General features: G+C 39.1%; 1 pseudogene; it reads right to left on the bottom strand.

The window, feature by feature from the left end:
• Window positions 1-1,814: 1,814 nt before the first annotated feature.
• On the bottom strand, window positions 1,815-13,792 carry LOC129044430 (ATP synthase subunit alpha, mitochondrial-like; annotated as a pseudogene).
• Between the last annotated feature and the right edge of the window lie 8,863 nt (window positions 13,793-22,655).

Below are 22,655 nucleotides of genomic sequence, written 5' to 3'. Positions count from 1 at the left end.
CTGCAAGTTTTTACACAGGTATGTGGCATAATGCTGATGTTTACGATATGGATTCCATCACCCAGGTAGTGAGCATATTACCTAACAGGTAGTTTTTCAACCCATCTCTGCTCCCTCCTGCCCCTTCTAGTAGTTCACAGTGCCTAGTGTTACCATATTTATGTCAATGTGTACTCAGTGTTTAGCTCCCACTTACAAGTGAGAACAAGCTGTGTTTGGTTTTCCATTCCTATATTATAATAATTTACTTAGGGTTATGGCTTCCAGTTGCATCCATGTTTCTGAAAAAGACATGATTTTGTTCTTTTTTATGGCTGTGTAGTATTCAGTGGTGTATATGTACTACTACTACATTTTAAAAATTCAATCTACCATTGATAAGCACCCAGGTTAATTCCATGTCTTTGCTATTGCGAATAATGCTGTTATGAACATACAAGTGTAAGTGTCTTTTTGGTAGAATGATTTATTTTCCCTTAGGTATATGCCCAATAATGGGATTGGTGAGTTAAATGGTAGTTCTAAGTTCTTTGAGAAATCTTCAATTGCTTTCCACAGTGGCTGAACCAATTTACATTCCCCTCAACAGTTTAAAAGCATTCCCTTTTATGCACACACAGCCTCACCAGCATTTGTTGTTTTTTGACATTTTCATAATAGTCATTCTGACTGGGGTGAGATGGTATCTTATTGTGGTTTTGATTTGCATTGCTCTGATGATTAGTGATGTTGGACATTTTTTCATATGTTTGTTGGCCACTTGTATGCCTTCTTTTGAGAAGTATCTGTTGATGTCCTTTGCCCATTTTTTAATGGTGTTATTTGTTTGTTTTTTCTTAATTTGTTTGAGTTTCTCATAGGTTCTAGATATTAGACCTTTGTTGGATGCATAGTTTGCAAATATTTTCTCCTATTTTGTAGGTTGTCTGTTTACTGACAGTTTCTTTCAATGAGCAGGAGCTTTTTAGTCTAATTAGGTCCCACATGTCAGTTTTTGGTTTTGTTGCAATTACTTTTGGGGACTTAGCCAAAAATTCTTTGCCAAGGCTGATGTCCAGAATACTGTTTTTCTTAGGTTTTCTTCCAGGATTCTTATAGTTTGAGGTCATACATTTAAATCTTGAATTCATTTTGAGTTAATTTTTGTATACGATGAAAGGTAGGGGTCCAGTTTCATTCTTCTGCATAAGGCTAGCTAGTTATTTCAGCACTATTTATTGAATAGGGGATCCTTTTCCCATTTTTTTGTGGGCTTTGTCAAAGAGCAGATGGCTATAGGTGTGCAGAACTGCTTCTGGATTATCTATTCTGTTCCATTCATCTGTCTTTTTTTGTACTAGGACCAAGGTGTTTTGCTTACTGTGGCCTTATAGTATAGTTTGAAGTTGGGTAGTGTGATGCCTCCAGCTTTGTTCTTTTTGCTTAGGATTGCTTTAGCTATTCGGGCTGTTTTTTGGTTCTATATGAATTTTAGAATAGTTTTTTCTAGTTCTGTGAAAAATGACATTGGTAGTTATAGCATTAAATCTTTAAACTGCTTTGGGCAGCATGGTCATTTTTAACAATACTGATTCTTCCAATCCATCAGCATGGAATTTTTTTTTATTTATTTGTGTCATCTGTGATTTCTTTCAGCAGTGATTGGCAGTTCTCCTTGTAGAGATCTTTTTTCTTTTTCACATTATGGAAACTTTATTTTTCATGTGATTTCTGTACATAAGGAGTATAAGAGTAACCCTTTCACAAATGAAACTAATTTACTAGAATAAACAATGACAAAACTGAACCGGTATTTGATGTAAATCCATAGGCGTTTAAGCTTCAAATTCAGCCAAGAAGTTTGTTACAATCTCTTTCGGCTTTGCATCTGATTCTTCTGAGATCTTTCCATCAGCCCTGATAGCACCCAACAGGGCTTGGTGCCGGCTGACATGAGACAAGAAAGCATTCTCAAACTTTGTAATCTTGCTGGGCTCCAGTTTATCAAGATAGCCCCTAACACCCACACGGATAACAGCCACTTATTCTTCAATAGCCATGGGAGTATTCTGTCTTTGCTTCAGCAACTCAGACACACACCACAACTCAAAAGTTGTTGAGTGGCAGCATCGAGGTCAGAACTGAACTGGGCAAAAGCAGTGACCTCATGATACTGAGCCAATTCCAGCTTCATGGTACCTGCCACCTGCTTCATAGCCCTGGTTTGGGCAGCAGATCCGACACGAGACACAGACAGACTGACATTAATGGCAGGGTGGATACCTTTGTAGAACAATTCTGTTTCCAAGAAGATCTGTCCGTTAGTGATAGAAATGACATTCATTGGAATGTAAGCAGACACATCACCAGCCTGTTTCTATGACTGGCAAAGCAGTCAAAGAGCCACCACCAAAAGCATTGTTCATCTGGGCTGCTCTCTCTAGCAACTGAGAGTATAGGTAGAACACAACACCAGGATAGGCCTCACAACCAGGGGGTTGGCAGAGCAACAGAAACATCTGATGGTAAGCAACAGCCTGTTTGGATAAGTAGTCATAGATGGTCAAAGCATATTTGCCATTGTCTCTAAAATACTCTCCCATGGAACAGCCAGTGTAAGGAGCCAGTTACTGAAGTGGGGCAGCATCCGAGGCCATAGCTGACACCACGATGGTGTAATTCATGGCATCTGCATCATAAGTCTCTTCACCAACTGGGCAACAGTGGATCTCTTTTGACCAATAGCAACATAGATACGGTACAGCTTCTTCTTTTCATGAGATCCATCATTGAAACATTTCTGGTTAATGATTGTGTCAATAGCAATTGAGATTTTTCCCAGTCTGTCCATTACCAATAATCAGCTCATGCTGACCATGGCCAATTGGCACCAAGCTATTCACAGCCTTAATGCCAGTCTGCATTGATTTCTGCACTGAAATTTGAAGAATTATTCTGGGGGCTTTCAGACCAACTTACCTATGGGTCTTGGAACTAAATGGACCCTTTCCATCAATGGCATTACCAAGGGCATCAACTACATGACCCAACAGCTCCTCACCAAGTGGAACGTCCACAATGGCTCCTGTCCTCTTCACTCTAGCTCCTTCCTTAATTAGTTAATCATTTCCAAACACGACAACACCAACATTGTCAGGTTTGTAGAGATCTTTAACCTTCTTGGTTAGCTGTATTCCTAGGTATTTCATTTTTGTGTGTGGCTATTGTAAATGGGATTGTGTTCTTGATTTGGCTTTCAGCTTGAACATTATTGGTGTATATGTAACCAGCTCAAGTCCAGCTGCTCTCCTCTCAGAAGTCAAAGCATGAGAACTGAGGTGTGGTGAAAGGAAAGCAACTTTTATTGGTCAAATGCTAGCAGATGGGAGAATGTCTGGGCATAAGCCTCAAAAGAGCCATCTCAGCCTTCTGGGCTGAGTGAAGGGGTTTAAGAAGGAAAAAGGTGTGGGATATAGACATGAGTAGTGAAAAGGGAGTGCACAGCTGCATGTCTTGTTCCCATAGTTATCTTAAGTAATCGCCCATCTAGAGATCTGATTTGCATCATCCTGACTTGGGCGTAACTCCCCTTGAGTGGGAAGATCTGCGGCTTGATCTCTCTGCCTGGTTTGTTTCCAAACTGGCTCCTGGAATTTCTAAGCAAGCACATAGTTAGATGAGCAAGCACTGTGCACAGATATGCCTGTTGGGAAAGGGCATAACAAAGAGTCTTACACTACAAGGCTACATTCTGAGATAAGGAAGGAAAGGAAAAAGATAGTTTAAAAATGTATTTCGAGGCTGAGGTACTCAGTTATATATAGAAATGCTATTGATTTTTGTACATTATTTTTGTACCCTGAAACATTACTGAAGTCATTTAGCAGTTTGACGGGCCTTTTGGCAGAATCTTTAGGGTTTTCTAGATATAGAATCATATTATCAGTGGCCAAGCATGGTGGCTTACACCTGTAATCTCAGCACTTTGGGAGGCTGAGCCAGGCAGATCACTTGAGGTCAGGAGTTCAAGACCAGCCTGGCCAACATGGTGAAACCCCATCTCTACTAAAAAATACAAAAATTAGCCGGGCATGGTGGTGAATGCCTGTAATCTTAGCTACTCTGGAGGCTGAGGCAGGTGAATCACTTGAATCCGGGAGGCAGAGGCTGCAGTGAGCTGAGATAGCGCCACTGCACTCCAGCCTGGGCAACAGAGGGAGACTCAGTTTCAAAAAAAGAGAGAATCATACTGTTAGTGAAAAGAGATAATTTGACCTCTTTTCCTATGCGGATGTCTTTTTTGTTTGTTTGTTTGTTTTTTGTTTTTGTTTTTGTTTTTGTATTTTTAGTAGAGATGGAGTTTCACTGTGTTAGCCAGGATGGTCTCGATCTCCTAATCTCATGATCTGCCCGCCTCGGCATCCCAAAGTGCTGGGATTACAGGCGTGAGCCACCGCGCCCAGCCACGGATGTCTTTTATTTCTTCCTCTTGCCTAATTGCTCTGGCTAGGACTGCCAGTACTACATTGAATAGCAGCAGTGAGAGTAGGCATCATTGTCTTGTTTTTGTTCTTAGGGGGAATGCTTCTGGCTTTTGCCCAGTCAGTATGATGTTGGCTGTGGGTTTGGTGTAGATGGCTCTTATTATTTTGAGGTATGTACCTTAGATGCCTAGTTTGTTGAGGGCTTTTATCATGAAGGGATGTTGGATTTTATTGAAAGCTTTTTTTGCATCTACTGAGATGATCATATGGGTTTTGCTTTTAATTCTGTTACTGTGGGGGGTCACATTTATTGATTTGCATATGTTCAACCAGCCTTGCATCCCAGGAGTAAAGCCTGCCTTATTGTGGTAAATTAACTTTTTGATGTGCTGCTGGATTCAGTTTGCTAGTATTTTGTTGAGAATTTTCACACCTATGTTCGTTAGGGATATTGGCCTGAAGTTTTCTTTTTTTATTGTGTCTCTGCCAGATTTTAGTATAAGACTGATTCTGGCTTCGTAGGATAAGTTAGAGAGGTACCCTTCCTTTTCAATTTTTTTGAATAGTTTCAATACGATTGGTACCAGTTCTTCTTTTTATGTCTGAGAGAATTTGTCTGTGAATCCATCTGGTCCAGGGCTTTTCTTTTTCTTTTTCTTTTTTTTGTTTTGTGGTTGGCAGTTTCTTTAATACTGATATAATTTTGGAACTTATTGGTCTGTTCAAGTTTTCACTTTCTTTCTGGTTCAATATTGTGAGTTTGTGTGTTTCCAGGAATTTGTCCATTTTCTCTAGGTTTTCTTAATTTGTGTGTACATAGGGCTGTTCATAATAGTCTCTGAGGATCTTTTGTATTTTTGTGGGATCAGTTGCAATGCCTTCTTTGTAATTTCTGATTGTACTTACTTAGATCTTCCCTTTTTTTCTTGGTTAATATAGCTAGTGGTTTATTGATCTTGTTTATTCTTTTGAAGAAAAAACACTTTGTTTCATTGATCTTTTCTATGGATTTTTGTGTCTAAATTTCATTCAGTTCTTCTCTAATTTTAGATATTTATTATCTTCTGCTCGCTTTGGGGTTGGCTTGTTTTTTTTCTATTTCCTCTAGTTGCAAAGGTACATTGTTAATTTGAGACCTTTCTAATTTCTTGCTGAAGGTGCTTAGTGCTATAAACTTTCCTCTTAATACTGTTCTAGCTGTGTCCCAGAGATTTTGGTAAGCTGTGTCCCTATTTTCATTTATTTCAAATAATTTTTTTATTTCTTCCTTAATTTTATTGTTCACCGAGGAGTTATTCTGGAGCAAGCTGTTCAATTTCCATGTATTTGTGTAGTTTTGGGGAGCTAGGACTGGCTTTGGGCTTCATCCTCCAGACCCTTGAGATTGGGCCCCAGCTGTTCTGGGGGATCCAAAGTGCTCCCAGGCCACCAGGAAGGTACTTAGGTGAAGCAAAGCACCCAGGCTTGGCAGCAGAGGCTACTCTGTGCACACCTCCTGCAGGGTGGCCAGGCAGGGGCCCTGGAAGTTTCCCAGTCCTACAGGGAAGCCAGCCACACTCTCTCCCGGGCCAGCAATCAGCTGAGGCTAGAGCTGCCTGTAGGGAGGTGGGGAGCCTGGGGGGATGGGTGTCTAGGCCATGCTCTGCCCCAGCTGCCACATGCACAAAAGCTCCTAGGCTCCATGCCAGTGAAGCCCTGTCTCTGCCTACTGTCTTTGAAGATCCCCTTGCCAGCTCAAATGTCCATGGAGAATGCAAAGTTCTATGTACCTAGGATCCCAGAGGTCCACAGTGAGAGTGGCCTGTCCCTCCATCCCTTCACTTATCTCTTCCCCAGGAGGCATTCAGGTCTGGGAACTAGCCCTGTCATGCAAGTATCCTATGCAGGGTTCCCAGCTTCCTCCCTCTTCAGCCTTGTTGTCTGCATCACCTCTGTAATGACTCTCAGCATTTTCTCTCTGAAGATGGGCTCAAAATATGTTGGCTTACTCAATATTTTGGTCTCTCTCAGTGGGAGCAGTGCTTCCTGGCTGTGTCTAGTTGGCCATCTTGTTATGGTAACCATTTATTTTGGAGATTTTTTGGAGTCCATTTGTGGCAGTCAAAAGATAACTAGACTGTGGTGCAGATGACAACTGGGTCCACAGATTGCACAAGGAAGAGTAGCCTGTGGCAGAGAGCTTATTTGAAGAAATGGCTGAAAACTTCCCAAATCTGAAAAAGGAAATGGACAACCAAATTTCAGCAGCTTGAAGGACTCTATCTAAGATGAACCTAAAGATCCAACACCATGACACACTATAATCCAAGACAGACAATCTTGAAAGCAGCAAGAGAAAAGTGAGTTATATACAAGAGAACTCTCATAAGATTATCAGCAAACTCATCAGCAGGAACATTCCAGACTGAAAGGGAATGGGGTAGTATATTCAAAGGGCTGAAAGAGAAAGAAAATTGCCAACTAAGAATACACAGCAAATCTGCCCTTCAAAAATGAAGAGAAATAAAGATCTTCCCAGATAAACAAAAGCTAAAGAAGTTCGTCACCATTAACCTACCTTGCTAGAATTACTAACAGTAGTCCTTCCAGTTGAAATAAAAGAAAGCTAGATACCAACTTGAAAGCATACAAAAGTGTAAGGCTCTCTGGTAAAGGTAAACATATAGTCAAATGCAGAATCTAGGCCAGGCGTGGTGGCTCAAGCGTGTAATCCCAGAACTTTGGGAGGCTGAGGTGGGCGGATCACGAGGTCAGGAGATCGAGACCATCCTGGCTAACATGGTGAAACCCCGTCTCTACTAAAAATATAAAAAATAAAATAAAAGTAGCAGGGCGTGGTGGCGGGTGCCTGTAGTCCTAGCTACTCAGGAGGCTGAGGCAGGAGAATGGCGTGAACCCAGGAGGTGGAGCTTGCAGCGAGCTGAAATTGCACCACTGCACTCCAGCCTGGGTGACAGAGTGAGACTCTGTCTAAAAAAAAAAAAAAAAAAAAATGCAGAATCTTGTCATACTACAATAGTGGTCCATAAATCATTTTTTAAATCAAGTATAAATAAAAGCATAAAAATAACCATAATTATTAAATTATATTAATGGATACAGAATACTGAAAGTATAATTTGTGACATTGATAATGTAAGATGAATTGGAGGTAAAAGAGTAGAGGTTTTGTATGCAATTGAATTAAATTTTTAGTTTAAATAAATTGTTATAGCTATAAGATGTTTTATATAATCCCATGGTAACTTACAGAGAAAATTGCTGTAGAAGACATACCAAAGAAAATAAGAAAGTCCTCAAAGCATATCACTACAAAAAAAAATCAATGAAACACAAAGGCAGCAAGAGAGGAAAAGAGGGACAAACAACTCCAAGACATACTGAAAACAATTAACAAAATTGCAATAGTAAGTCCTTCCCTTTCAATAATTACTTTAAGTGTGAATGGATTAAACTCTGCAGTCAAAAGACCAAGTGGCAGAATCAATTTTAAAAAGATCCAATTGCATGCTATCTACAAGAGATTCACTTAGCTTTGAAAACACACACAGGCTGAAACTGAAGGAATAGAAAAATATATTCCAGCAAGAGGTAACCAAAATAGCAAGGGTGTCCATACATATATCAGACCAAATAGACATTAAGCTAAAAATTGTCACAAGAGAAAAACAATACACATCATATTGATGAAAGTGTCAATTCACTGTACAACACTTATAAATCTATATGGACCAAACAGCAGAGCACCCAAATACATGAAGCAAACATTGATAGAACTGGAGGAAGAATTAGATAAAAAATAATAATAGGAGGAGATTACAATACTCTTCTTTCAGTAATAAATAGATCAACCAGAAAGAAAAACAGTAAGGAAATAAAGGACTTGAACAATACTGTAAGTGAATTGAATCTAATAGATATATAAACAATATTCCACCCTATGTTAATATACACATTCTTCTCAGGTGCACATAAAACAGTCTCCAAGACAGAACACATATTAGGACACAAAACAAGTTTTAACAATTCAAAAAAACCCTGAAAGAAAACCAACTATATTTTCTAATCACCATGAAACTAAAAATCTGGACTAGAAAACTCTGAACTAGAAAATTCACAAAGATGTGGAAATTAAGCAATATACTCTTGAACAACTTGATGAGTCAAGAAATCACTATTTAACAGTATTTTAAAGCAAATTAAAAAAATGAAAACACGACACGCCAAAACTGTGGCAGCAAATGTTTGTATTTTTAAAAGAAGATCCCAAATCAATAAGTGGAGATAATTTTGTATCTCAAAGAACTAGAAAAAGAATAGCAAACTAAATCCAAAGTTAGTAAAAGGAAGGTCCTAGATTACAGTTAGCAAAAGGAAGGTCATAGATTACAGAAAACATAAATGAAATAGAGAATAAATAAAAAATAGAAAAATCAATGAAATAAGTTTCTTTTTTAAAAAATAAAAAATTTAACAAATTCTTTCAATAAGTAAGAAAATAGAAGTCTAAAGTAACACAAATCAGAAATGAGACATTAAAAATGAGGACACATAAGTAAAAAGATTACGAGAGTCTACTATGAACAGTACTCCAGTACATTGGATAACTTAGAAGAAATAAATTCTTAGAAATATACTACCTACCAAGACTGAATTGTGAAGAAATTAAAATCTGAACACATCTATAATTGAGGAGACTGAATTAGTAATAAAAAATCTCCCAATGAAGAAAAGCCCCAGGACTAGATGGTTTCACTGATGAGTTTTACCAAACATTTAAAGAATAGTTAGCATCACTCTTTCTCAAACTCTTCTGAAAAATTTCAGAAGAAAAAATACTTTCAAACTCATTTTATGAGGCCAGTATTACCTTAATACCAATGCTAAAGAAGGACACCACAAAAAGACTACACACCAATAATCTTGCTAAATATTGATGCAAAAATCCTCAACAAAAATCATAAACTTAATTCAGCAGTACACTATGACCAAGTGGTATTTATTCCTGGGATGCAAGGATGGTTCAACATACAAAAATTAGTCAATGCAATACACTATATTCACTGACAGAAAGGTAAAAAAGTCACACGATCATCTCAGTTAGTGCAATAATAAGCATTTAATAAAATTCAGCACCCTTTCATGTAAAAAAATTCAATAATATAGAAATAAAAGAAAATTACATCAACATATTAAAAGCCTTATAGTTAATGCCCATAGCTACCATCATACTCAAGCTTTCCCTCTACAAATAGAAACAAGGCAAGCATGCCCAGTCTTGCCATGTATATTCAACACAGTACTGAAAGTTCTAGTCAGAGCAATTAGACAAGAAAAAGGAGTAAAAAGCATTCAATTTTGAAAGGAAGAAATAAAATTATCTCTGTTTGCAGATGATATAATCTTATATGTAGAAAACCTGAAGGATTACACACACGCACACACACACACACACACACACATGCACACACACACACACACAGACAACTGTTACAACTAATAAACTAATTCAGTAAAGTTGCAGGAAACAAAATCAACCCACAAAAATCAGTTGCATTTCTAGACACTAAGAATAAATAATCAGAAAAGGAAATGTTTTTAAATCCCCTTTATAAGAGCATCAAAAAGAATAAAATACTTAGGAATAAACCCAACCAAAGAGGCAAAAGACCTGTATACTGAATACTTTTAATATTGCTGAAAGTAATTAATGAAGACACGAATAAATATAAAGACATCCCATGTTCCTGGATTGGAAAAGAATATGGTTACAGTGTTCATACTACCCCCCAAATCTACAGATTCAATGCAGTCCATATAAAAATCTCATTGGAATTTTTTGCAGAAATAGAAAAAAAAATCCAAAATCCATTAGGAATCTCAAAGTATTCCAAATAGTCAAGACAGTTATGAGAAAGAAAAACAAAGCTGGAGGTCTCACACTTCTCAAGTTCAAAAAACAGTGTAAAGCTACAGTAATCAAAATAGCATAATACTGGAATAAAGACACACATATAGACCAATGGGCCAGAATAGAGAGCCCAGAAATAAACTCTCACATATATGGTAAAATAATCTGCCATAAGGGCATGAAGACTATACAATGGGGAAAAGATAGTGTCTTCAACAAATGGTGCTGAGAAAACTTGATATTCTCATGTAAAATAATGAAGTTAGACCCTTACCTTCCTGTACCTATATACGAAAATCACTTCAGAATGAATTAATGGCTAGGTGCAGTGGCTCACGCCTGTAATCCCACCACTTTGGGAGGCTGAGGTGGGAGGATCGCTCGAGTCCTGGGCAACACTGCGAACCCGTCTCTACAAAAAATGTAAGAACTCCCCCGGGTGTGGTGGCGCGCACCCTGTAGTGCCACCTACTGGGAGAGGTGGGGGTAAGGCAGGAGGATTGCTTGAGCCCAGAAGGTTGAGGCTGCAGTGAGCTGTGATGATGCCACTGCACTCCAGCCTGGTTGTCAGAGAGAGACCCTGTCTCAAAACAACAAACAAACCAAAATGGCTTAATGATCTAAATGTAAGACCTAAAATTATAAAACTGTAATTTATAAAATTATATTTATAAAACTAAAATTTATAAAATTATAAAATTGTCTAGTAAGATAAAAATATAGGGGAGAAGCTTCATGTTTTTGGATTTGGCAATGATTTCTTGGATATGACACCAAAAGCAGAGGAAATAAAAGCAAAAATATACAAATGGAACTAAATCAAACTTCAGATCTTCTGCACAGAAAGGAAATAATGAAGAAAGTGAAACGGCAACCTACAGAACGGAAGAAAATATTTGCAAACCATGTGTCTGATGAGGGTTAATATCCAAACATATAGAGAATTCCTACAACTCAACAACATCAAAACTAGACAAACAAACAAACAAACAAAAAACCCTATTAACAAAGTACTTGAATAGACATTTCTTTAAGGATGACATCAATATGGCCAACATATAAAAATATGTTGAATATCACTAATCAGAGAAATGCAAATCAAAACCACAATGAGATGTCACCTCACATCTCTTAGCTAGATCACTATCCAAAAAAACCAAACAGAAACAGAAAATAAGAAATACTGGCAAGGATATAGAGAACTTGAAACCCTTGTGCACTGTTGGTGGCAATGTAAAATGGTGTAGCCACTATGGAAAACAGAGGTTCTTCAAAAAATTTAAAACAGAACTACCATATAGTCCAGCAATCCCACTTCTGGGTATATATCAAAAAAATTTAACGTAGGATTTTGAAAAGATATTTGCACATCCATCTTTATTGCAGTATTACTCACAATAGCCAAGAGTTGGAAGAAGACTAATATCTGCTGACAAATTAATGTATAAACCATATATTCACTGGAATATTATTCAGCCTAAAGAAAGAAGAAAATCTTACCATATGCTACAACATAGATAAGGCTTGAGCACATTATGCTACATGAAATATGCCAGTCATAAAAGGAATAATGCTGCATGATTCCCTGTGTATACGTTTTCTAAAGTAATCAAATTCATAGAAACAGAAAGTAGAATGTGACAACTGGAGCTAGGGAAGAGGGGGAAATGGGAAGTTTTTCCATGGGTACAGAGTTTCCCTTTGGCAAGATGAAAAAGTTCCAGAAGCCTATTGCACAACAACTTGCATACAGTTAACAGTACTGTACTGTACACTTGAAAATGGTTAAAATGTTAAATTTTGTTATTTTTTCTTTACTCACAAAAAGGGAATAAGGAGCTGATACATGCCACAACATGGAGAACCCTGAAAACATTATGTTAACTGAAAGAAGTCAGTAACAAAAGGCCACATATTATTGACTCCACTCATATGAAATGTCCACAGTAGGAAAATCTACTGGGAGAAAGAAGCCTAGTGGCTGTTTAGGAATTACAGGCGTGAGCCACTGCGCCCGGCCATGGTTTTTATTTCTGAGGTGATAAAAATGTTCAAAAGTTGACTGTGGGGATGGTTGCACATATCTCTAAAACACTAAAAAATATTGAATTGTAAATTTTTTGTGGGTGAATTGTACGGTGCATGAGTCGTACCTCAATGAAGCTACCTAGAAAGTAAGCTCTACCGTCTTCTCTTTCCCCTGGCGAAACACCTCAGCTTAGGGTAAGTCTGAACGGAAACCTTGCCTCTCAGTGAAGGAAATAGGGAGTCATCTCAACTTCACTTGTAGTCCATCTAATCATCTATGCCACCACAGCTCTCTGATATCTTTAAAACGATTACATTTCCAATTTATTTACTTTTTGAACTATTTGTTCCAGTGGGAGTGATGCAGTGCCACTGCCTCCTATATTCTATCTAGAATCAGAATTTCAGCTCCAATCCCTTTGGCCTGATTTCTGCTCCTCAAGTACCCCAAAGCCTTTCCCACTTCACTGTACTTACCATTTCCTCCTCTTGAAATGGTTTTCTTTCAAATAGCCGCTAGACATTTTCTCATTACATTCATTTCTTCAGGGTTAATGCCACCAAAAGCCTTCCTTTCCAGGCTACCCTAACTAGCTGGCGCACTTTTACCTTCTATCACTCTGTAACTCCCTTCCGTGCTTTATTTTCTTCGTGGCACTTGTCACTCTCTGACACTCTATATAGTACATATGTTTAATGACTCTTTCCCTTACTAGAATGTAAGTGCCAGGGGCTACTTTGTCTTTCTCGCTCTTCACTGAATTCCCAACACAAGCAGTGGAACTAGTGTATAGTGCATTCCCGGTGAACACTGAGTGAAAGAATACGCTCCACTTTCAATGGGTCCTCCTGGTTACAACTTCCTGTATTTTTTTTTTTTTTTTTTTTTTGAAACAGAGTCTGGCTCTGTCGCCCAGGCTGGAGTGCAGTGGTGTGATCTCGGCTCACTGCAAGCTCCGCCTCCCGGGTTCACGCCATTCTCCTGCCTCAGCCTCCCGAGTAGCTGAGACTTCAGGCGCCCGCCACCACGCCCGGCTAATTTTTTTTTGTATTTTTAGTAGAGACGAGGTTTCATCGTCGTCTCGATCTCCTGACCTCGTGATCCACCCACCTCGGCCACCCAAAGTGCTGAGATTACAGGCCTAAGCCACCGCGCCCAGCCTACAATTTCCTGTATTATTCAGTCTGTGCATTTTTCTGTATTGCTGGGCACTGTGTTGTCAGGCACTCTGTGATAGGTGTCAGGACTAAAACAACGAACATGCACAGCCTCTGTCCATAGGAACTTACTTATTGGGGATTCACACAAATAAAATATGCGCTTGGATTTGAGGGAGTAAATGATGTCATTCATGGAACACACAAACTGTAAGGACAGAAGAATGAACATCGAGGATCACCGCATGTCATGGCAGGCAGAGTAACCGAACATAGAGGTGAATGGGAGAAGACCAGGAACCTCTGGTGGCCCAGAGGCAGGGTACACGGTTTATATAAAGAAATGCCTGGCCAGGCACAGTGGCTCACGCCTGTAATCCGAGCACGTTGGGAGGCTGAGGCAGGTAGATCATCTGAAGTCAGGGGTTCGAGACCAGCCTGGCCAACATGGTGAAACCCTGTCTCTGCTAATAATGCAAAAATTAGCCAGGCGTTGTGGCAGGCACCTGTGATCCCAGCTACTTGGGAGGGTGAGGCAGGAGAATCGCTTGAACCCGGGAGGTGGAGGTTGCAGGGAGCAGAGATTGTGCCATGGCACTCCAGCCTTGGGCAACAAGAGAGAAACTCTGTCTCCCCGCATCCACACAAAAAAAGAAATGCCTGCAGAGTTCAAAGACCGAAGAAAGTGAGTGCCCTGTGCATTTTCTAATAAAGAGGCTTTGTTGACCCTGGAAGGGACGGCTGCAGTAGAATAGTGGAGAAGATGCCAAACTGCAGGAGGCTGGAGAGAGAATGAAATGAACGAGGAGGGGAGCGTGGACAACTGTACCGCGGGTCTGAAGAATGTAGAAAATATAGGGAAATACTTAGAAGCAAACATGATGGTTGAGAGTGGTCATATTGATTGGTTAAAGATAGGACAGAAATAAATAAGTGTAAGTGCTGCTGGGGAAGAGCCAGTAGGATGGAAAATTTTCAGGTAGAGGAGAGAGGGATAAGCTAACTGAGGTAATGGCTGAGCTAACAGAGTACAGGTAGAAAGGCTGGGCATGGAGGGAGATATATCTTCCCCCAGGCAAGGTGGGCCCAGAGATAGGTGAATGCTTTTAGGAATGAAGGCAGAAGTGAGAGGGAACAAACTCAAATGTTATACTTTTTTCTACCATAATACCTAGCACCCTTTGCCTGGCACACAACAGATGTCTAGTAAGTAAGTGCAGAATAAATGAATTACACTTTCATATAGTGATGTAATAAAGAAAACTAAAGCACAATAGAAGTTTGAAATATGCTCTGTGGGAAGTGAAAGAGGAAGTTGCCCAGGAAAATATAGAAATACCAGGTGGTATTCCAATTGAGTTTGGCAACTGTGCCTTTCAAATGAACTTTTAATGCAGTTATATGAGTTTCTCCATCTGTAGGAGAGTTGTTTGTGTAGGAGGAGAACAGAAGACAGTCTGGTGGATGATGATGTGGAATTTTTTTCCACAGGAGGTACAGTAGAAAGACAAAGAAGTAGATAATGGGAATACTGATAAAGACTGTCACAATAACCCAATTCATTCTTTACAATACAATGAAGAAAGGCAGAGTGGAGGTGACGAGTGATGGCTGGAGGAATGCGGTTTGGAGTCAGTGTGTATGTATGTGATATTATAATTGAATATTTCGAAGTTCCAGCATGTCTAGGATTTGGCTGCGGAAGTGGATGGCTGACACTCCTGAGACTGACAAGATCATGCAACTTAGAGTTCGGAGTATGGGAAGGGGTGTCCTCATTGTCCTTTTCAACTCTCTTCTCGAGATACATGGTCATTTCACCATGAATTGTGAGTGTACCACACATAATTTATTAAGAATAATCACTGTGAATTTTTTAATAATATAATTTAGCAACTACTATGTGCCAGATACAAAAATGATGGTGAAACTTAGACATAGAGAAAAAGCTTCAAAGTCTTCATTAAAAGCAAAGGAGTGTGAGAAAGAAGTATAGGGTCACATGGCTGGATGTTGTCAGCCACAAGGGAAAGGGTTTGTTTCATAGGAGGAATGGTCTGGAACTGCACTGAGGGTGGAGAACACTGGCCTCTCCTCCCAACCCCAAGAAGCCTCCAACTCTGAGAAGCATCCCTTTGCAATTGCTGGAGGTGGGAGGTGGGCAGTGTCTTTATAGAAGGCTCACTTAAGTCAAGGTGTGTAAGGTAGAGGATGTGGAGGGAGCTGATGAGAATGGAATGGTGTTCCAGAGAGAGTATGGTGGAGACATTTGGAGGCAGAATGGACTAAGAGAAAGAACGAAGAGAGCAGCTTATCTTTTGAGTGGAGTGTAAGGATGGGAGAGATGGAGGCATAATCTACAGGTTTAGGGGTAGGAAAGACGGTTCAAACTACCTGAAGAGGAGGGAGTCCGGGTTTAGAGGAAATAGCATATTTGTCACAATCCAGGACCTTCACCACAGTCTTTCTAGAAAGAAGAATGAAGCCTCTTCTATCTGAGGGAGCATTTTAATTCAGGCTCCATTCTGCATCCTCTGCGTGAATGCTGCAAAGTTTCCATATTTGTCTGTGCCTGTGTTTCCCCATTTCTTCAAAAAGAGAAAAAAGGGGGAACGCTTCCAAACTTTTATGTGGCTGCTGGAATTGTATGATCATTTTATATAAATATATATGAATATGCATAGTTGCTGAGAGAGAGACAGACAGACAGAAAGACAGAGAGCACTAACACAGTGCCTGGTATATAACAAGGACTCATTAATTAATGATGGTTGTTACTATTATCAGATTTCTATCTTTGCTGAATTCCTGTCGATGTTACATTAATATTAGTGTATTCTTACCATGTCATAGTGAAGTATATTTGAACATTTCTGGCATGGTCACTGGTAAGTTGCTTTCTATGAACACATCTTTCCTGCCTCAAGGGTTGATGTGTGTGAGGCAATAATAAAGCAATAATATAAATTCTGTATACCAGAAGGAGGACTCTGCATTCTCCTTTACCACTGCCCCATTTACCATGGTAGAATATAAGACATGCATCTTTTATAGTCTTATATTTATTTTTAGAGCCTGACCTGTTGCCTTATTTTTGCTCAAAAACATTGATAATTGAATTTTTTTTTATTTATTTTATTTTTTTTTTTTTGCGTAAGGAAAAAATCAATTAAATATGATACTCTGGATATAATTCTTATATGGTAACTTTTTCAATTGAACATTTTCCCTAATACTAGTCCAGGCAGAATAAAAAACAATGTTCTTCGTTCTGGAAATGTGACAGTTTACTCATCCACATGAACATTTGGAAAATTTGCCCAAATTTCTAGATCTTCAAAGTCTGAAGCTCTTTTTCCATTTATCTCATCCTAAACAAAATTTAAGTACAATGAGGAGGAGCTCTCAGTAATCTTTTTGTCCTTGGTGGCTTTCTGCTTTTGTTTATCATGGGCTGCACTACTAAAAATAAATTGGTACATTGTTGGCCAGCTCCAAAAGAATTGATGGTTTAACAGTCAAATAATATGTTTCATAAAATAGTAATTTCAGATCAAATAATTTGTTTTCACTAACTACAGAAAATGTAAAATTTTGCCAAACTGGCAACGGCCTAAACAAAAACAGTATCAGTTCCAGAAATTCCACACGTATATATTATAATATGCAATATCCATAATCTTAACAGCTTTGTAACTAATGAACTCTAAATGGCTATATACTGTTATAATTTTGTATTTAGATTTTTCTTTTTTTTTTTTGGAGACCGAGTCTTGCTCTGTCTCCCAGGCTGGAGTGCAGTGGCGCGATCTCGGCTCACTGCAAGCTCCGCCTCTCGGGTTCACGCCATTCTCCTGCTTCAGCCTCCCGAGTAGCTGGGACTAGAGGCGCCTGCCACCATGCCCTGCTAATTTATTGTATTTTTAGTAGAGATGGGGTTTCACCGTCTTAGCCAGGATGGTCTTGATTTTCTGATCTCGTGATCCGCCCGCCTCGGCCTCCCAAAGTGCTGGGATTATAGGCGTGAACCACCGCGCCCCGCCTGTATTTGGGTTTTTCTATCCTAACTTTTCTTTAATAATTTGATCCACTGTTCAACAGCAATCAGCAAACATCTATTTACTCAGTAACATTCATCAAGCCTTTCCAAGTCATATAACATTATTGCTTCCTACCCTAAAGAAATCTATCTGAAAACATCACTCATAACTGAACAAATCAGTGCTGGAGCAAAAACTAGAATTCTGATTCTTGGCTCCAGTATATTTCCATGACCTAAACTTGTCTCTTAAACACCGACTACTTGATTACAAGTCCGGATTCTGCAGAACACTGATAATGTTTTTCTGCTGTTGTTAGGACATTTTTCAAATGACTGGTCTAAATAGTCCATATTAAGGCCTCTCCACAGTAATAGCCTTCCTAGATATAAAGGATCACAGGGGAGAAGATGAAGACAGATTTTTAAAAATTTTGTTTAAGCCCAATTTTTCTTTTTCTATATTGCTTTCAGCAGTTGAAGCACATGAATACTTTGTATGACCTTTTCTCTGAATGGAAAATGAATTCTGCACTCAGCATATCAAATCCTGAGAGAGTTTCCTAGACCGACTTTGGCCACCTCAATTTCTGAAATGTTATACTGATTACTTCTTTAAGATATTGTTTGGCCCAAGGTCATGGAACATATGAGTTCATTCTGCGCATGAAGCTCCCCAGAGAACAATGGTACACAATGTCAGTTTGGTTATGGCATCTGAAAACTCATAAAAGCAGACTTTCATTAAAAGCAGTATTACCCCCAGCCCTTGCCTTCTGAGAATTCACATATGAATAATTAGGAGTCTGTAAGTAGGGGCCTACCTGTAGTACACATTTCTCCTATTTTTGAAGTAAAAGGATATTTCTATAAAGTTTCTCAAACATTTCCTACTTTTTCTTCATTGTCAAGTCTTATTTTTATTTATTTATTTATTTATTTTTGAGACGGAGTCTCACTCTGTCACCCAGGCTGGGGTGCAGTGGCGCAGTCTCGGCTCACTGCAAGCTCCGCCTCCCGGGTTCACGCCATTCTCCTGCCTCAGTCTCCCGAGTAGCTGGGACTACAGGCGCCCGCCACCACGCCAGGCTAATTTTTTTGTATTTTTAGTAGAGACGGGGTTTCACCGTGGTCTCGATTTCCTGACCTCGTGATCCACTCGCCTCGGCCTCCCAAAGTGCTGGGATTACAAACGTGAGCCACAGCGCCCGGCCTGTCATTTTTTTTTTTGAAGTTGAGCTTTACATCTACTTGCATATTTGGAGTTTATAGCCCTGTTTTTTTGTTTTAAGTTACAAGATGATAAAAATAAATCTTTAAGTCCTTTCCTAAATTCATCAGTTAATTGTAATCCAATCCTATATAAAGAAAAGTATTATTTATTGCCTCTACATTCATCGTTAAAAGAAAGAAATATAAAATTAAAGGGAGCATGCCAGTTAAAAACCAAGAAAGAATACTGGGCTTCTGAACTTAACAGGGGAACCTATTATCAGACTATTTTAATCATTTTCTAATTGTGCATAAGAAAGACTGACAAAAATATAATATAAGTTGTCTTTACTGAGTGCTGGGAGTATGAGTTGTATGATCATAAAATTATAGTCTTAAATATTTGAGACAGACAACTCTCACAGCTAGTTTGCATTTAAAAAGTAATTGTGATTGTATTAGTCAATTTTGTGTTGCTATAAAGGAGTACCTGAGGCTGAGTGATTTTTTTTTTTTTTTTTTGAGACGGTGTCTTACTCTGTTGCCCAGGCTGGAGTGCAGTGGCACGATCTCGGCTCACTGCAAGCTCCGCCTCCCGGGTTCATGCATTTCTCCTGCCTTAGCCTCCCGAGTAGCTGGGAGTACAGGCGCCCGCCACCGGGCCAGGCTAATTTTTTTTTGTATTTTTAGTAGAGACGAGGTTTCACCGTGTTAGCCAGGATGGTCTCGATCTCCTGACCTCGTGATCCACCCATCTTGGCCTCCCAAAGTGCTGGGATTACAGGCGTGAGCCACCGCACCCGGCCGAGGCTGAGTGATTTATAGGGAAAAGAGATTTATTCTGGCTCACAGTTCTGCAGACTGTACAAAAAGCATGGCATCAGCATCTGCTTCTGCTGAGGCCTCAGGAAGCTTACAATCACGGCAGATGGTGAAGGGGGAGTTGGCCTCTCACATGGAAAGAGACAGAATGAAGTGCCAGACTCTTTTTACCAATCAGACCTCCTGTGAACTAATAGAACCAGAGACCACTCATTACCACAGGGAGGACACCAAGCTTTTTTCATGAGGAACCCACCCCTATGATGCAAACACCTCCCACCAGGCCCCACTTCCAACATTGGGGATCACATTTCAACATGAGATTTGGAGGGCACAAATATCCAAACTGTACCAATGATCAAGACAGAACTCACATTCTTTGATACATTCTTGATTTGTCCATTTATTTTATTAGAAGAATTTTTGTTGAATATGAGAGTACCTTACATGAAGTATGCAGTAAATAAACTGAATAAAATTGACAATATGCAATGTCAAACGCAAAACATAACGGCAGTATTATACTATATAGAAATCTACTTAGAGAGTTAAATAATGTAGTATTGTAAATATGTATCTTTTAATACACAATGCTATAAAATGCATGAATACCCATATATTAGCCACACTTTTTTTTGAAATGGTCTCACTCTGTTGCATAGGCTGGAGTGCAGCAGTGTCATCATGGCTCACTGCAGCCTTGACTTCCTGGGCTTGAGACATCCTCCTACCCCAGCCTCCCAAGTAGCTGGGACTACAGGCACACACAACCAGGCCCAGGTAATTTTTTTTTTCATGGAAACAGGGTCTTGCTACATTGCCCAGGCTGGTCTCAAACTCCTGGGCTCAAGCAATCCTCCCTCCTCAGCCTCAGAAATATTTTGGTTGCAAACAGCTGTAACCACATTCAAGCTAAAGGAATTGGTTTTTTCACACATTGAGATTTAGGAACAAAGCAACATCTCTCAGCACTGTTTGCATTTGCTTAGCTTCATTCTCAAGCAGGCCTTTTCCCTGTGGTGCCAGGATGGTCTCTGCCATCTCCATCTATCACTTGTTCCAAATAAAAGCAAGACAGACCTATCTTGCCCCAATATTGGAATATTATAATCTCGTAGAGGGTCTATGATCCTAATACGATTCCATGCCTACCCTTGGACTCACAGCTAGAGTAAGGAATATAAGGAGCCATGTTTGATGAGATTAGACCTGGTCAATTGCTCATGCTTGTAGTCAGAGGCAGCAGTTTCACATTAAAAGAGGTTGTTGGATTAAAAAAAATAACAGAGTGTTACTACCTTCTTTCTGTGACTTTAACAAAAAGGTAAAGGGCCACTGTCGCGGATATTTTGGCCATGGGTGAGACGGAAGTAGGGCTTTGAGTGGTCATAGCAGGTAGAAAATTTTATGGAAAACAATGCCTAATAAAGAAAGAAAGATGTGGAGAAAGCTAGTGCTTTACAGAACTTCCTGGGGTGAAGGAAATCTTCCATACCTATCCAATATGGTAGCAACATATTGAGCGCTTGAAATGTGGCTCATGTAACTAAAAAACTATATTTTTAGTTTTGTTTAATTTAAATATATTTACATTTAAATAGCCACAGTGCAGCCTTCCTCATGGTGACTTTGAAGAGTCAGTCTATATGTATCTTTACAATAAAGTCATTGTTCCTTTTAGTCTTTATTAGTCCTTTGAATGATATTATAATTAAACAAAAACCAAAATCCAACTTTTGAAAAGCTACTATTCCTTATTCTTTCAGAAACTGAACAGAAAATAGCTATAGATACTATGAATATTCTTCAATATTCATTTTTTATTTCAAAAAATCTGGTAAAATGAAAGAGCATAAGTAATTCAAAAATTTGATTATTCCAATGTGATTGTTTCCATTGTACCATGTTGGACAAGCACTGATACAAAAAAATTTTAATATAACATGAAAATGAAATCAAACAATAAATTTGCTATACAGTGTGCTTACATTGAATTATAACATCTTTTGTAGTTTTCTTTTCAAATTAAAAATATATGACTAATTTGAATCTCATGGAATATTATGATCCTTGTCCTGAAAAAAGCAGGCTGACCTTGGGGAAATTTTAATAGTGATAAGATTGAGATAATTGTAACCAAACAGTTACTCTTTAATAATCATCATTTTCTAGATATGTGCTAACCACATGTACGCATATTTCCTTATCTAATTACATTTGAACTTTACAATAACCCTTTATCTTAGGATCATTTCATTACAAGAGATAGTTGCCTGTCATTGAAACTAGCTTAAACAAAACAAAAGAAAGAAATCCAGTGGAAGAAATAGGACAGCTGACAGGCCTTGCCTAGGAAGCCTCCTGAACGCTGGCATCAAGGTTTGAGGTCCAGGAACTAATGTTTCACTTATTGTTCATTTGTGGCCTCCTGATGTGTCATCTCTGCTTTTCTCCACATGGTTGCTTTGTTCCCCTTATTTTCATTAAACATTCTTTCCTGTTTACTCAAACCTCTACAGAGAGGGCAGCCTGAATGTTGAAATTCCACCTCGTCTTGCAGTTCAGTCACCTCACACCAATTTACTTCCATCTGCAGCATCTACAATTGAAGGAGGTGATGAACCAGGCAAACGTAATGCCTTGGATCTTGTAGGTCAGAGGTCCACACCTGGTCCAGTCCTCTCTGCCTGGGGTACAGGGATAGGAATTTCACGCTCAAAACATGGAACCTAGACAGTGAGGACCACATTCTTTAAGAAGTACCAATAAAAAATGGGTGAGGAATGAGCTTGGTTCAGCCAGTGAATTAGATAACATGATTCTGATTTTAAATTTGAGGAAACAGTCTCAGAGAAGTTCAAATCAGTCTGGCTTGTGATCAGACAGACCAAAGTATGATCCCTGACTTATCTTTCAGTATCTGTGAAACTTTTGGAAAGTTACTTACCCTTTCTGAATGTTCAATTATCTGTTTGTTAGAAAGCGATAATAAAATGCAACCCACATAAAAACGCTTAGCATT

This window comes from Pongo pygmaeus, chromosome 13, assembly GCF_028885625.2.
Source record: "Pongo pygmaeus isolate AG05252 chromosome 13, NHGRI_mPonPyg2-v2.0_pri, whole genome shotgun sequence".
Taxonomy (NCBI): Eukaryota; Metazoa; Chordata; class Mammalia; order Primates; family Hominidae; genus Pongo; species Pongo pygmaeus.
This window is presented reverse-complemented; position numbering and strand designations above follow the sequence as displayed.